At 36.9% G+C, this 15,653-nt stretch overlaps 1 protein-coding gene across 1 annotated transcript in view; it reads right to left on the reverse strand.

The window, feature by feature from the left end:
* Positions 1-14,775, reverse strand: part of LOC133518607 (galanin receptor type 3) — a 135,818-nt gene extending 121,043 nt beyond the window's left edge. Inside the window, exon 1 of the mRNA XM_061852269.1 lies at positions 13,878-14,775. The gene's annotated coding sequence lies outside the window, so the exon portion shown is untranslated. The remainder of the gene's footprint in view (positions 1-13,877) is intronic.
* Positions 14,776-15,653: the final 878 nt, after the last annotated feature.

The following is a 15,653-nucleotide window of genomic DNA, read 5'->3' on the forward strand; positions in this document are numbered from 1 at the left end:
CTATACATGACATGCATCACTCAATAAGCACTGTCGTAGAAGTTATTATGACATGGTTCTATAGTGGGTGGTGTGTGGTAGTATAGTAGGCTATTTGCTTGTTTACCATCGACGTAGTATAAAAAAAAATTTAAGACTAACCTGACGCTAACTTAGTGCTCTTCGTTGCTAGACATTGTAATGCAATGAAATTAGAGCGGGATGGAAGCGGCTTTTTAGTGGCAAGTTCGTGTGACTCTTTTGAGCATATAGGTATGACTCTGCTTTGTCGTCTAAAATTCTAAATAGAGCATTTTTGTAATCAACCTACATTTACAGTTATGTATTAGGGAGCGTGCATAAACTGTAGGGGGCAGCACAGGAGACGTCTGATTTTTGACACGAGGGATAAATATAAAGTAAAAAGTTTATACAAGATGGCAGAACTTATGCACATGAAAACGTAAGAGGACGGTAGATGGCAACACTAGCTTTGGCATGAAGTGTCAATGTACATGTTTATGTTTCCGATGCAGGCCACAAGATGGCAGACCTTTCAATGCGCACGGACCGCACGGTTCCTATATGTAATGTAAGAAGGCACGTTAATTATATCGAATCGAACGAGAATTATCTAACAAGACGTGTGATACACGGCAGAGCCATTTGTCTGACAGAAATAGCCTTAAATCTAATATGACAAACTTACCCGCTTGTTCATACTATTTATACCCATGTTAAATTTGGTTTCATTAAAAAAACACAACTATCCAAATAACGTAAAAAAAATGTACCTAAAATCCTAATGTGAGTAAAAGATTTGCATATAAAACCAACAGATTTGTTTCGTAAACTTTCACGCCAAGTTTCATGTAAATAATGTCATTTTATAATGAGAGCGTACCTAGATTGTTTTTTAACTCTTAAGCGCTAAGTATAATCGTATCCCTATCTGCTTTACCTTGTAACTAGGAAACACAAATTACGAATTGATCACTCTTTTGTGTTCTCTAACTGATCGTGTGCCGCGTGCGTGCGTGCGTGTGCGTGTGTGTGTGTGTGTGTGTGTGTGTGTGTGTGCGTGTGCGTGCGTGTGTGTGTGCGCGCGCGCGCGCGTGTGTGTGTGTGTGTGTGTGTGTGTGTGTGTGTGTGTGTGCGCTGCGTGTGTGTGTATGTTCCGACGCGATGTAAGAGGCTCACACAAATGCGTTTGATTGCGCTATTCACTTGCCGTGATACGCGTATGTTTGCGTCCCAATTTTATTTGTCAATAGTACTCAATAGACGCCGCTGCGGGAAGCTGATCTCAGCTATTGATAAACAAATTGAATTTGCGATAGTCTGTATCACAGTTGGGGGTTTAGGTTTATATGGTATATTGAGTATGCTTATAAATTTGTCTGTGAGCGAAAAGTATTGTAAGTATACCTATTTCTTTGTTTCGCCCTGAGATCGGAACTAATTTCTTTTAATATATGAGATAATATATAAGATAATGTATGGTAGATACTTTTGACGCATATGCCGATACGCTATGTTTAGATACTAACTGTAGTTACCTACGCTTGAAAAACGATTGTAATGTGATAAAATACTTTTTCCTACTAATATTCATCGTTGCAGATTTGCAGATATTTCAGAGATTTTGATGAAAACTAAGATAAATTTCAAGAGCTATGCACCGAAACCATTTTATAATAAAGCTTTAAAGATAATTACATGAATAAGAGTAGGCTTATTAAAGCCCTTAGGTAATCTTTATATCTGCCACAAAACGGTGTCGCGGTTGAAATCTAGCAATGAATAATCTAGACGAACATTGCAAGAGAAATTTGGTTCTAGCTTTATGCCCCATGATTTCACCCAGACGAATGTCAGTCCAACGTTCTCAAAGCTAACGACACGATTGTTGTATTTATACATAGGTAACTTGAACCCGAGGTTCATACTCATTATAAGTAGTCAAAGATCAAGATATTCAAAGTAAGACTGGTTTTGTGATGAAGCTTTGCGAATATCAGTAGGACGTAAAACCAGCGAGATGGAAATGAATAAATTTTATAAGTCCTTTTGAAAAGTAAAAAAAAAATGTTTTATTTTCTGCATAAATTTGCGTAGTTTCTTTGTATTTAAATTCTTGTAGTAAATTACATTAAGTAGACATCGAAGGACCTATGTAGTTAGAACTAAAAGCAATCAATTAATAAAAAAAGTTTTTTTTGATGCATGTTTATGTGCTACGCAAACCGCAACTAAGTTAACATTTGTGAAAGTCTTTGAATATTTATTTCATAATTGCGTAGAGACCAGTACGTCTAGTAAGACGTAATTGACGTAAACTGACGAAAGCGCGACGAAAATTGGAATAATTGTGTTTTGGTACATTCAAGCAGGGCGGTAGGCTATGACGCTATAGGACAACAAAAATTGGTTACATCTCTGAATTTGTTGCATGTCTCATTCGCACTCATAAAATGTACTACGTGACGATCTCCCCTTTTGCACACGCTTTCTTTAAACGCCAGAGCATACCGACTGCATGTGCGTAAACGTGCACACAAAATTTTTGGAGCCGTGTACACACACGTCACGCAAGCGGTGTGCATCAGCCTGCGTAGCCAATCGTTAATATAATGCATACTGTCGCACTAATTTGGAAGAGTGATAGAGAGAGATGACCACACTACGATACAGAGCGTTAACGATTAGCATGTTGGCTACGCGGGCAGGATATACATTACAACGCGCACATACTCGCCACGTACACGGATCCGGTGTACACAGGCCTTAAGTGGTAGCGAAATATTAGATGTGTGAAACCAGAACACGAACAACACATTTCCGAGCTGACTGTGCAATATATTTATATTTCCGCATCTCCAGAACACCCAGGAGGCAGATATCATTATAACAAAACTAGCGAGATAACAAGGGCTCGTTTTTATCAAATTTCCTCTTGAGCGTAGTGAAAGACGAGTGAATAAAAATACTGTCAAACTTGCGTTTTTCATAATCTGTTACATTTGTTTTACTATTTAAGAATGTTTTGAGGCAAATTTTGTCCTGTCGCCATCAGATATATCGGAGCGGCTGAGGCGCTCAAAATATCTGAGCACTTTCTCTAGCGCCTTGTCAATAGAGGCGTGTTCAGATATTTGTGAGCATCTTGGCCGCGCCGATATATCTGATGGCGACTCTACAGCTTTTATTATCATATGCCATCTAATGCCGTAATGGCTGTAATGGCTTACCTAAAGGCCCATACGTACCGCACTTGCGGTTTACAATCGCGGAGGCGCGTCTTTAGACAAGGCAACCGCAACTTTGGTTATTGTATGCAACCGCGTGTAGTCCGCATTTAACGTGTACGTGGAATTAGAGAATGAAAATCCGAATAGTTTTATACTTTTGTATGTAGGTTACCTACCAATTCTTTCGTTCTCAATCATATTTTTCCAAAAAAAATGGCTGTATAATAAAAAAGTAGCTATCACTATATCGGTCTGTTTTATTCACTAGTCTTTATGATTATGATAATGTGTTTGTATTATACTAGGGCTATTCGGGTGCTGCGATACGTTTTTATCGCCATGATTGAATTGATACGGAGAAACGTGATAATGCTTTTATATTGTGTTTTAGATGATTTGGAAGTTTTCTATTTTTGTTGGTCATCGGGGGGATGAAATTCAGCTTTGATTTACTGGGAACCACGGTGTATTCTTGTTGTCTCCCCACGTGACCGCCGCCATACACAAGGCGGGCACAAATGGGAATTTACCGGAACAACTAGGTATTTTGGCTGTTTAAAAGACAATTTAGAAATCCGTCGATTTTATATATTATGTGCAAAATTGCTAAAACTGTATTAAACTGTGTCAAACTCTCCTTTCAGGCGACGGTCAATAGTTTTAAGTAGGTCTTTTAGTTTAATGTTATTCATTTTAGCAGCTCAACATTGCCGCAAGGAATCAAAGAAAATAGTAGGTATTTTGCACTCTCGCACTGCATCTTATTTGCTTCTAAGGAGAAAACTTGTTTGTCACGTTATTTACACCTTGTTTTTTTAGTGCCGCGTGTAGTTTTTAGGACACTTCAAATTAGCACAAACAGTAAAAACAAACCTCTTTCTCTTAACGGTGCATCCAAGAAAGTGTGGAATACGCGACGCTCTTTTCTAAGACTTCCGATAAAGCTAAGAAGCCGATATTTGGCATAGTAACGTTTAGGCAGGCAGGCATGGCAGCTATGGGAGGCAGCTGCCATACTACGCGTCACGTCCTCACGTCTCCGACAAAGTAGACCTCTTTGTAGAATGGCCCTAATGCAGAATGAACTATTTGTATAACACTACGATATATCATTTGTTCCTTTGCACTACGATATATCACTTTTTCTTCCCCAAGTACAGTGAACGTTAGTTTTTGTTATTAATGATGAGTCACATAAGTGTCGGTGTTATTGGCCACGGACAAACCTACTTGAGGCGAACTGTACCTTTCGCGTCAATTGAAGGTCCCTATGACAGTTAAATTTTATATGCAGTAAAATCACGTAACGGGACGATCACTAATCACGCGAGGGGTTTTAAACGATGTGTTTCACCCCCCCCCCCCCCCTAATCTCACGTGAGATCTTTAAAATTTTGTATTTTGAGTATAAATGAATTTGATTTATTAAACAAAACACAATTTTGACATTCTTCATTTTTTTTTTATTACGTGATATTTGCCCAAACCCCCTCTCCCCACGTGACATTTTGTGAGATGTGAGATTCGGCTTGACTACCCCGTAATGAATAGACGCCCCCTAAAATGTTTTAGACACTTATTTTGATGTTTAGCATATTAATATATTTAGAGATGTAACATTTAAGTAACACAAATTATAAATTATAAAATAAATTATAAATATATATTATTACACATTATTACACAAATTGACTAAGTCCCACAGTAAGCTCAATAAGGCTTGTGTTGAGTGTACTTAGACAACGACATATATAATATATAAATATTTATAAATACTTAAATACATAGAAAACACCCATGACTCAGGAACAAATATCCATGCTCATCACACAAATACATGCCCTTACCAGGATTTGAACCCGGGACCATCAGCATCGTAGACAGGGTCACTACCCACTAGGCCAAACCGGTCGTCACAAATAAAACAAAAAATATACTGACCTAATATCTTCTACTAACCAACAGTGTATGTACCATATTCTTGGAAATAAAGTATTGAAATTGAAATTGAAATTGAACAAAACATTATCCCCCTTATTCATAAACGTCTACTAAAGTTAACAAGCCGGTAATAATCGTTTGTCCCTTTCCATTATACCAATACGTCGGAAAGGGACAAACGATTATTAGCGGCTTGTTAACTTTAGTAGACGTTTATGAATAAGGGGGTATGTCTTCAATTATTTTCTAATTGAACCCGAGCAAAAGAGAGTTGAAGGAACTGTGGTAGGACGTAGGACCATTACTCGACGCGAGTGTAAGATAACCCCGGGATACCTTGTTACTTTTCCATCAGGTTACTGCGGCTGTATTCGCTAGCTACTGCATAACTTTACTTGTACGAATATATGATGAGGTTGAAATGCTAATAAACTCATGGTAATAAGGGCAAGGGTACTACAACCCGCTGTGTCACTGGGAACGTTTTTTAAATTATTATTTTTTAATTATTATTATTATTTTTATCTACGTTTACAATAGCTCAAACTTTGTATATGGAATGTTATTTAATTTTTTTATGTTTTATTTACTATTATAATGTTATTATTATTATTCGAATTTTATATACACGAGACATATTATGTAGAAATGTTTTAATAGGTATTAGATATTTAGTTAAATTTAATATTGTGTGCCCTAACAGGGTGTCATGAACTGACTAAATTAATTGTAACATCTTATTATGTAACTTCATGACTGCAATAAATAAATGATATGATATGAATCTTCGACAACAATGGTATGACGGACGTACAAAATGGCCTCCTTGTCAAATAACTACGGAATATGGTTAACCAGTCACTGCGTTTTCTGTAGGAAAAAAACAGTGCGTAGCTAATGGAAATCACATTACTGCTCATGGAAATAGATGTCGTTACAATTATACTTCTAGCTAGATGTTACTCAAATCTTTCCCGTTACAAACATTCAAATCCCTTTTAACCCCCTTAGAGGAAGGATTTTTAAAAACACTGACGTTCGTTTTCTTATGTAGTGTTATGTCTCGGTGTCGTGCTATGAAGTTTCGTCAAAACCTTAGGGCTTAGGGTTTGTTAGTTAGGACAAACATTTTCGTTTCCGGTACGAACTTTCAACCCCTTTTTCACCACCTAAGGGGGATGCATTTACGAAAACGCTGAAATGGCTTTTCTTGTATTTTATCAAAATAACAATAAGTTGCTAGTTTTAATAACACTTAATTTCCATCTTCATAGAAACTTATATCCTCCTTTTGACCCCATTTGGGGTCGAATTTATTTGTTGTATAAAATGTAGATGAAATCTTTCTATCTTTTGTAGTTTCGGCTCTGCGTTGCGCGTTGATGAGTCAGTCAGTCAGGACACACGCACTTTTATAAATAAGATTCGCACTTACATACGTGTCAGAATGTGACTGGCATGGTGATGAATTATAAAGAGCCGACCATATTAGCCCGGCAGGAGTGTGAGGACCGCCCTTGCTTCGATAGCAGTCGTTCAAAGAAATTAATGCATTCTTGAAGGCTATAAGTTCCTATGTTTAGAGTACCTTTAGATTTGTTGAAAACATATTCTTGAATGGAACCATAGGTAAACAATTTTTTTTTGACGGCCTGTCTGGCCTAGTGGGTAGTGACCCTGCCTATGAAGCCGATGGTCCCGGGTTCAAATCCTGGTAAAGGCATTTATTTGTGTGATGAGTACGGATATTTGTTCCGGGTGTTTTCTATGTATTTAAGTATTTATAAATATTTTTATATTATATATATCGTTGTCTAAGTACCCACAACACAGGTCTTATAGAGCTTACCGTGGGACTGAGTCAATTTGTGTAATAATGTCCATACTATTTATTATTATTTAATAAATCTAGTATCAACAGGATACAAGATCAGGGTGGATTCCCGGCTATTATAGGAAGGTTAATATAATAGCTCCCACGGTGAGTCAATGCAAAGCCGGTAAGCTCTGCCCGTTGAATGGCGGCCATTATTGCTTTGCGGTTACTAATACAATAGTATATTAGGTATATTCTACTTAAAAAAAACAGCTGATACTCGTCAAACAATTGGATCAATTTTTATTAAGCATAACTAAGAACCACCGCAAGGAAATTCGCTTTCACGAAGAGGCACTATCCACCTGAAGTTGTTGCCAACATGGCTCCCTCCTTTAGCTGCCACAAATGTGGTCGCAAATGCCGGTCCCGCATTAGCTTATACAGCCACGAGAGACGTTGCCCCTCACATACAAACGCTGCATAAATCATCTGTAAAGATGTTAAAGGCCTTACGAGTATGATGAGTGTGATTACGCAGAACCCTTGTTGCAACGAAATAAACAAGCCAATTCGAGCGTGCAGTCACATCAAACCGATATTAGAATAACACGCCCGCGCGAACGACATCTAACTGATATGATTCCAATATCATTTTTAATGGTCAACTAACGGTGTTCCCGATAGTACAACGCACATATACCTAAGCTTTGAATACTCCTACCAAATACGCGCTGTTATCTTCAATCGCGAGTACCGAATACAAACGCAATCTTATACTCCTTTAACGCTAATACCTAGTGACGGAAAGCGTTTCCACCATTATTGTTTTATGAAATAAACAAATTTACATCTAAATCCACCTTAAATATAAGTATATAAAATTATAATAACTTGTGAAATCTAGTGGGCGAAAAATACATTAGACAAAGAGTCTTTAGGAATATTTGTTGGGTTTTACTTATCTACACGTCTTTTAATAAATTTATTAAAAATTAAAACTATAATCATGTAACTAAAAAAACCACGTATTATATACATTGAAAATATTTTCGTTTAGCTTTGATACACAAACGCAAACGTTTGTTAATATCATCAAGAATATGTCGCGGAAAAAAAATGTCTACGTATCTTTGACCCGTTCTGCATAACAATATTTATCCGTACTCCACTTTAAGGTCAATTTCGTGTAAAAGTAGCAAAAAAACGGTGTTTAATTTACACGCCACTAAAATTTAAAACTGACTGATACTGTAACTTACAATGTTTGCTCTTAAATGAAGTATCTGGAACCGAAGACATTCAAAGCGCTATACTTGAGCTACATCATTCGACACACGGAGGTGGTCGAAAAAGCTCTTAAGGACGCACGAGGCAGCTCGATAGGGGGCGATTACACAAAAGATCCCGATGGATCGAAGTGTTTCGAGGGCCCCCGAAACAGATAAGATAAGAGCATCTACGAAACCTATAAGCTTATTTCCAATCCTACTTCTTATGTCCTTAGAGCTTCAGATTTACCGCAAAACCCTATGTTGGTTGCTAACGGCACCATTTCTTTGTTCTTAGAGCGTTAAGCCGTCTGATCGATGGAAGCTGGGGTTCGATTCAAATTTTACAATTTGTTATGGGTTTAATTAAACTGGTTTTAATATTGACCTTGACGATCGCCTTGGTGATTCACTTCATTTTACGTTATGGTTTCATTTGGCGATATTCAAAGTCGTTTCAAAATGAGATCAAAACCGTAACAAATGGTTAGATCTGAATCGGCCTCTTCCTCTTTAGCCTGTAAGTAGTAAGAAGTCCCATCATAACAGCGGCTCTAATTTCATTCTAAATCCAATACCTGTACTAATATAATATTCATTAGTTATGTTAAGAATAAAATATCTAATAAAATAAGTCATCAGTCAGTCAGTTTCGATGATCAAAATTATTGTAAATTAATTCTACTCCTAGTCTCTCTTATATGGATAAAAGAGGCATGTACCTATAGTGACTTTTGAAAAATTTGGCTGTTTCATACACACATATTTACGAGTTATAGTTTTCGCTAAACATAGATAGTGGTCAAATCGAGGTCTGCTATATTTGACTTTCACTAGCTAAATTTTTATGGGGATTGTAAGTACCTGAGGGTCGAAACTAATTTAATACTTATATGTATTAACATATAAGTATTGTCGTTATTTGTGAATTTGAATGTTTGGTTCATCCCTTCTCATGTAACATATGCTCTTTATGAATGAGTTAGGGGTAAGTGTAAAACAACCTTAATATGTTGTGCTGGAAAGTTATTATTAGTAAGCGACCATAAGCTAAGGTGTTCGCTTACTCATAAGCTAGCGCATGCATTTTTGCCACCATCGTACGTGATTTAGGAAAAAGCTATTTTAAAGTTGTTGGTTATCCTAAATATCGTTGGACGGATAGGGTGAAGGCAGATCTCCGTGAGATCAGCGTCAGCGAAACCTGACATGAATCCGCTTTGGACCGAGCAAAGTGGCGTGCTCTTGTGTTGGAGACCAAGATTCATTTTAGGTCATCGCGCCAGCCAAGTAAGTAAGTAAAGTAGTAAGTGCAAGCTTTATAAAACAAAGTTAAAAGGCTTCATAAATATAGGTATTACTTATCCTAGCGAGCTCGGGAATCTAAATTTGAAGCGCTAGATTGAGGGAGGCTAGATTTATTCGAGTGGAATAGTGCTTGAATTTAAGTGAACACTTAAAGGCTGGTTTAATTTGAATCTGCAATTAACTGTTTTATTACTTTTGTTCAGGTATCTTGTCTTGTCTGCATATTTAACTACTTGCCAGGGGATTCGAAAAGTATTATCCTATTCTGTAACGATCATCTGCCAAAATATTATTCGACGAGTCATAGATTAGTTTTGTCTTATATTTTTGGGTTATATCAGATTATTATATCAGAACCAAAGCTAATATTTAAATCACTCTTGTAATACTTTACGAAATGGAAGGTACTGAAATGAAATTGCTTGACCGTAAATTGGAATAAATATAAACCTAAAGTTACCAACAGGACGCTCAAAAAGACGCTAATGATATCAAACAAAGACTGATTAAAGAAACCTTACTGACAAAGAAAAATATTTTGACACGACGTAATCTTCAACATTTCACTCCTGATTTTCTTTCATCATAATCACATTCAGTTCTCCACCTCCTTTTGAAATAAGGTTTATAATCCAACGAACGCTGGTTAATCTGTTGTAAACATGGTTTGTTTTATCTTAAAAGCAAAAGGTCGTAAAGGTTTCGTGGACTTGGGGCTTTTACAACGTTTTGAGTGAGACAATTGTGTTAATTAAATAGCTTTTCACATCTGAACCGCGGATTTATGAACTGGAATGCGAGGAATCCTGCGAAATATTCAGTCGGCAGTATTCAGCAGTTAACATGAAAATTAATGTTGTAGTTACATGTACATAACCAGCATTATTGTTGCAAAATCGATGCTGCCCGGATTTTTGACATTTGACACAGTAATGCCGCGGTGCAATACTGCTGCAGTAATGCTGGTGCAGACTGAATGCGTACATCACCTTTACATGTTGAATTATCAACCGATTCTCCTGAAATGACTATACTTTAAATATTTATGTAATAAAAATATACAACTACAAGGGGAATCCTGATCCACCGTGATACAGTCAGGGATCGGAACCGGTTTTTTGGAAAAACTTTGAAATAAACATATATTTCGGTTTATTTTATACTCCAAATATAGGACTCGGTTGTGTTTTTAGATAACGACTTCGTATTATTAGATTGCCCAATTAGAACGGAAATAATTAACAAAGAACGAAAAAATACCGTTTTCGTTTCCATACAAAAAATACCGGTTTCCGATCCCTGGATACAGTTTTTACTAGTACGGGGAATCAGATGACGCTTATTCAATGTTTCATTGCATTTACCTTAAAACTTGTGTACAAATTATTTGCAATGATAAGTTCACCTTGTATCATTTATTACTTGTAAGTAGCTGTGAGCTATCATGTAGCTAAATAAAGTTATTTATTTTTTATTATACAAAGAGATACATACATACAATACAAAGAAAATGTCCATTACCTTCCACCTTCCTACTTGTACCTAAGTACTGCTAGCTACCTACGAAGAAGGAGGTCCCGGGTTCAAATCCTAGTAAAGGCATTTACGAGTATTTCATAATTCATAATAATTAATAATTCATTTATTCATTCATATTTTGTGTGTTCATCACAGATGTTTGTTGCAGAGATAGATATTATCTATCTATTAAAGTAATCCCGGTACGGGCATTCATTTGTGTGATGAGCACAGATATGAGTTGCTGGGTCATGGATGTTTTCTATGTATGTATTTGTATATTATACCCACAACACAATCCTTCTTGGCTTACCGTGGGACTTAGTCAATTTGTGTTAGAATGTCCCTATAATAGGTATTTATTTATTTATCTACGAGTATATCCACAACATAGCCTTATTGAGCTTACTTTGGGGATAGGTCGATTTGTGTATGAACTGTAAGATTGTCCCATAACATTTATTTATAAATATATCTTATTACTATAATATCAAATTAATAAATCTTATTACTATTATACAATGTACTGTTCCGCGGATATTAAGGAAGGACTGGTTCATAAATCTGCATACACCAATAGTCTCTGCGCCTAGTTGCACCGCTACACAAACTCGCAAGGTCAGAACAGTCGGTGTACATCACAGGCCCCGTGATATACAACCGCCTCCCAGAAAATATAAGAGATGCAACATCTCACAAATCCCTTAAAAGAAATTTGGAATCGTGGCTACTCACTAAAACCTTTTATACCTTTAACGAAATGATGGAATTGCCACTGACTATGTAATATTTTTATTTTATTTTATTTTATTATGGAAAACTGACATTACTAATATTTCGTACGAAATAAGTACTCTGTAATGTGGAATTTGTATGTTTGTTATACAAAATTGTGGTTTGACTTGTACCAGCACGCTACCAATAAAGATTATCTTATCTTATCTTATCTTATCTAGTCTGTATGTGTGATAGTTAAGTAGTTTTTCGAGTAAATGTCTTAATTTCCTCCTTATAGTGTCATTCTCAGGGACAGTTACATTAATTACCCTCGCATCCATGACCTCCAGCTTCAGAGGTAACTACCGACTTGGCTAAGAGCCTATCTCAGGAAGAGGTGATCCAGTAAACAACCTATCGTAGCCTAGCACCGTCCCCATCGAATACGAGCTAACTGCACCTATATAGTTTTGAACAAATAAAACAGAGTGCGGCCTAGTTACGCCTGTTGTTACGCCGTCAAACTTGTACCAATGTACAAATCGCGTCATTCGTGTGCCGTAACTCATATTGTCATGTCATTAAAGGTTAAATTTGACAATTCTGCACGTCATCGTGGATGACACGAACCATAGGTACCTACTTTATATGGTTCCGTACCCAAAGCGTAGAACGGGACCCTATTACTAAGACTCCGCTGTCTGTCCGTCTGTCACCAGGCTGTATCTCATCTAGACAGTTGAAATTTTCACATATGATGTATTTCTGTTGCCGCTATACAAATGCTAAAAAGTACGGAACCCTCGGTGAACGAGTCCGACTCGCACTTGTCCAGTTAAACGTAAAATTGTAGTTGTTATAATTAATTATCATAATAGAGATATATAGAGGTACCACAGAAACTGTACAAATACTAAATTAATAACTAGATTACATCTTAAATAGGCCCTTTGAGGCATTGTGCAAACTAACAATATGTCGACCATTATGTTGTCTGTAATAAATAAATTGATTGATTGTACCAAGAATGCTGGCGGCATTGCGTCGCATCGTTTTTTAAATTAAATTTTTACTCATTTTAATCAAGGGCAAATATAGTGAAAATATCACAGGAAAGTAGACTATATTTGTAAGGGCAGACTGCAATCAAAGCTTTAAAAGGTTAAAGTTAGTTCCATAGAGAAAAAATCACGTAAATATGCATATTTCTTATTTATCATAGAAACTACTTCATTCGGAATAAAAAAAAATTATACTACATCGGTGTCAATCAAGCATACGGCCCGCCTGATGGTACGCAGTATCCTAGCCTATGCACGACTGCAACTCCAGAGGAGTTACACGCGCGTTGCCGACCCTAACACTCCGCACCCTCGTTGAGCTCTGGCTACCTTACTCACTGGCAGGAACACAACACTATGAGAAAGATAATAATAGTGGTGCTGTCTGTTTGCTCTTATTAATACCAAGACGGTGGGAATTGAGTACCTAGGTACCTACCATGCATTATACAAAGCACTTTTATCATACGCAACTTCTAACTTATACGTAAAATAAAATTAAAAATTGTAAAAGGTTGTGCGTGCCTTAAAGCCGTAAACATCAGTTTCGTATGTTACTTTAGGGCCGGTACAGATGGTGCAGCCCATTGTATGGGAACTGCACACCGACGTTGCAGTTGGCGTGCAGTCGTCGTGCAGTCCCCATACAAATTGCAGTCGGGTTGCAGTCCGTCTGTATCGGCCCCCAGTTTAACCTTTCATAGATGTGTGGTGGTTAAAATCATGGGTACAACCGTTATAAAAAAAAATATGACTAAAATTCGGTGGAGACCCGTATCACACAGAAAATAAGTTATCAAAATACTTTGTTAAAATTCCGCAAAACTACCTGCTTAGTAAATAAGTTATAATATTAAAATCGGCGCCATTGCTTCAATTAGGTTTATATACGTAAAGAAGAATCTGTGTTTAGATTATATTTCCTGCCTACGGCTTAGTTTAAAAAAGAAAAAAGAAACGTATTTCATGACGTCGAACAAGAAAATAATCCTCAAACAGTAATTCAGGTACTTACCTCAACCAATATTAAGAAGCGAACTCATTTGTTCCTTCAGCTCATCCGGATCATCCGATACCCCGTTCAAATTTACCTCATTTCAGTCTACCAATTCTATTTACATTATATAACACTGTTCAATTCTGTCACACAACTTTAACACTCAATTTTCACTAAACATTACAAGAGAACTAGACGAATAATTTAACTATACTCGATTTAAACACAGATGCGTTAGAAAAATAGAGCTAATTTCGATGAAGCAATTAAATATTGCGAAAAGTCACGATTTTAATAACATTTACAACAACACTATACACAAACTAGGTACAATAAATTTTGAATCAGCTCTAAGCACATTCTTTAACTACAATTTCATACGCCCGATATTGAAGTTTGGAATTGACGTACGAAGTTAGGGCGGCTTGGGCGGTCAGGGCGGCGTGAGAGCGCGGCGGGCGGCCGGCAAACACTGACGCAGGGCAGATCGGCTGCTCTGCTAGCGATGTCAGGTCGGAGTTTAAATGTTGTGTAACGTTTAAATTGAACTCTTGTTAAATTGGACTGGCAATTGAATTGAGCCGTGTTTGTTTTGTTAGTGCTACGAATATTTGCTGTTGAACTTTTAAGTGAATTTTATTTTATTTTAGAGGAGTAACTATTTACGAAATCTGTATAACTCGCCGACGACATGGGTCGTAAGATGTACAATCATCTACTGCGGGAAATTATAACAGCACCGGGTGCTCCCCTTTTTAAATCGAAACTAAAAAAATGGCTTTTAAAATGTAATTATTTAAGTTAGTCTGTTTCACAAAATCTGAGTAAGGTATTGGATAGCTAATTAATTAATAAGTACTGCCAGATAAAACTACCCGCAAAACATAGCACTTTATCTGCCAGTTAAGCTTATTTGAAGATTCACGCTGACGGTGACTTTAGTAGATTATCACGATTACTTGGACAATGTGAAACATACCCTTAAAGTTAAGACCTATAGTTTACTCGTAACATATTATAATATTGTAGTTATATCAGTATGTAACTAACAATAACATTATATATAATCTTACCTTGCTTTATTATATGCAATTAACCTTGTCATGTATTTTTTTTGTTTGGCTGGACGTCGTGATGGTGGTCATGAAAGAGAACAATCTCACACCTGAGGATGCCGAAGACCGGGCAAAGTGGAGAAGATTAAGTAGGTTACTATTATTATACTGTTATGTATTATCGAGGCTTTCATGAACTACTTTTTTTAGACAAAAGGTTTAATCGGGATATATTTTCCCCCGTCTGCGTTAATTAGTTTTACACAGGATATTAGTTCCAGGATAAGATCTAAAACCTCGTTATTAGTTTCCTGTAGAGATGCGCAAAACGCTTCACTGAGTTGAAAATGAAAAGAATGATTCATATTTTTCGCTAGCGGAGATTTATATTTCGCTCAGTGGATCCTGTAGACTATATTGTTCACGAATGAGTAGAAGCGAGTAGTGAATCACGCAATACGATCCCGCCATGTTTTTCCGACACCCTCCGAGTTCTTCCGAACCGCTAGGAAATTGTTGTTTCGCATATTTGCACCGTCTCACTCGTTTGGCTCGGTCGGCATATTCGAATCATGAGTGGGAATGGGATGAGTTACTGAGCGAGTTAAATCTTCAGTGAGTTGAAGAGTGAGTGAGTTTAATCCAAAGATATAGTTCATTTAAATCACTCACTCGTGAACACCACATGTCTAGTATTCTGTACTCAGCAGTAACGAGGCTTCCTGTCGACATCACCAAC

Source organism: Cydia pomonella, chromosome 6, assembly GCF_033807575.1.
Source record: "Cydia pomonella isolate Wapato2018A chromosome 6, ilCydPomo1, whole genome shotgun sequence".
Taxonomy (NCBI): Eukaryota; Metazoa; Arthropoda; class Insecta; order Lepidoptera; family Tortricidae; genus Cydia; species Cydia pomonella.